This window comes from Chaetura pelagica, unplaced genomic scaffold (genome assembly GCF_000747805.2).
Source record: "Chaetura pelagica isolate M959 unplaced genomic scaffold, ChaPel_1.0 scaffold543, whole genome shotgun sequence".
Taxonomy (NCBI): domain Eukaryota; kingdom Metazoa; phylum Chordata; class Aves; order Apodiformes; family Apodidae; genus Chaetura; species Chaetura pelagica.
Window position 1 is genome coordinate 249,770 of NW_009952569.1, and position 1,554 is coordinate 251,323.

The 1,554-nt window shown below is 47.2% G+C and overlaps 1 protein-coding gene across 1 annotated transcript in view; it reads left to right on the top strand.

Annotated features, from left to right (window-relative positions):
- Positions 1-1,554, top strand: part of DPYSL3 (dihydropyrimidinase-like 3) — a 13,526-nt gene that overhangs the window by 6,014 nt on the left and 5,958 nt on the right. The window lies entirely within an intron of this gene.

The following is a 1,554-nucleotide window of genomic DNA, read 5'->3' on the forward strand; positions in this document are numbered from 1 at the left end:
TGGTGGAAAGAGTGGGAGGGAAGGAGACGGGGAATTTCCTGGTTACAAATCATTGTCAAGACACTAATTAAATTACTTCTAATTTTAGCTCACAGGGCATTTTTCTGTTAGGTCCACTAATCTGAGTTGAGTCTAATTTTAGATAGGTTTTTTCTTGAGATAGCTCCCTGCTGAAAGATGCTTTTAACTTTCTGCAGCACAAGAAGGAAGAAAACAACGGGAATTTGGTACAATAGCATAGCCGAGCAAGGAAACACAGGGAAAGACTTACACTTCAAGGTCTACTGGAAGGAAAATCAATTTAGAAGTGTAAGAAGTTGTTGGCATTATGGCTGGTAACAACATACACGGCCTAGTGTAATACAGTGCTTTATTCTCTTGGAAGTGTGAGACTGTAAAGCATTTTCCTATACAGGGAAGAGACTCAATGTCAAATACAGTAGATCAAAGTCCCTCTGTGTGTAAATATTTTTATGGCTCTAGACCCATTGCCACTAGTTGGCAAGCTAGCCCACAATTACGGGGTGCTGTGGTTGTGCCAGGATTTGAGAACTGTCCTGTTATCATAAGACAGCACTGCAGTTCTTCTCATCCAAAGCTGGTGAAACGTTGCTGAGTGTTTGATCTTGAAATGCCATTAAAGCATAAGGCAACTGAGAACAGTGCAAGGAGGCTCTAGATACCATCTGTTCAGCCAAATCCAGATCTCATTGCCTTTGGAAATAAAGTGTTCCTCTTCCAGAGCATCCTCTGCCTGGGAAATGTTAGGTAGAGCACAAATGACCCTGCCACCCCTCATAAAGCCTGGAAGTTGATGGCAAAGCACTGGAATGGTGTTCCATATCCCTGTGGGTCTGCTGTGTCCCAGAGTGGCCACAGTGGGGGTTAAAGACTTGCTTTTCCATCAGGTGGTGGTTGTGGTTCGGTAGGGCAGGATGGTGCTGCTCCATGTTGTAACCTGCTGTGAAGAATATTCAGTGGTGGCTCTGCTACTGACCACATGTTAAACCCTGTCGACTACTCAAGCCCATAAGTGTGCTGATAAAAATGTTTTCTTGTTTAAAGAGTCTTTAATCAGAAGAGAACAACCTCTTTTCACTGTGCAGCAAATAGGTCTTGCAGAAACACGGGTGTGTGTGCTTGAGTGCAATGGTCTGCTGCTCCTGCTGTTGGGAGGGTTGAGCTGGCACAGGCAGCTGCCTGGCCCACGCTGGGACTGTTCCCTGCAGCTGGCAGTCCCAGCCTCCCCTGGGACCCAGCTGATTGGTACATTGTCTTTTTAAGGCTTCTGTTTTGAACTTCCTCATGCCAAAGCTTGAAGCCAAAGTGTAGAGCAAACACTTGGAGAACTTCTGGGGTTGATCTCAGGCTGAGCGAGGGCTGATGTAATGGTCCAAAGATATCCCTGGTGATGGAATCCACCCTCTGCCAACAGCAGGACAGTGAAACATGGGGTGGGTGTCAGCAGGCTGGGAGAGCAGCAGCACAGGGCAGTCAGGCCCTGGTGTGAGCAGCCTGCCAGCACAGCTTGTGGCAGCAGCAACAGGCAGGGGG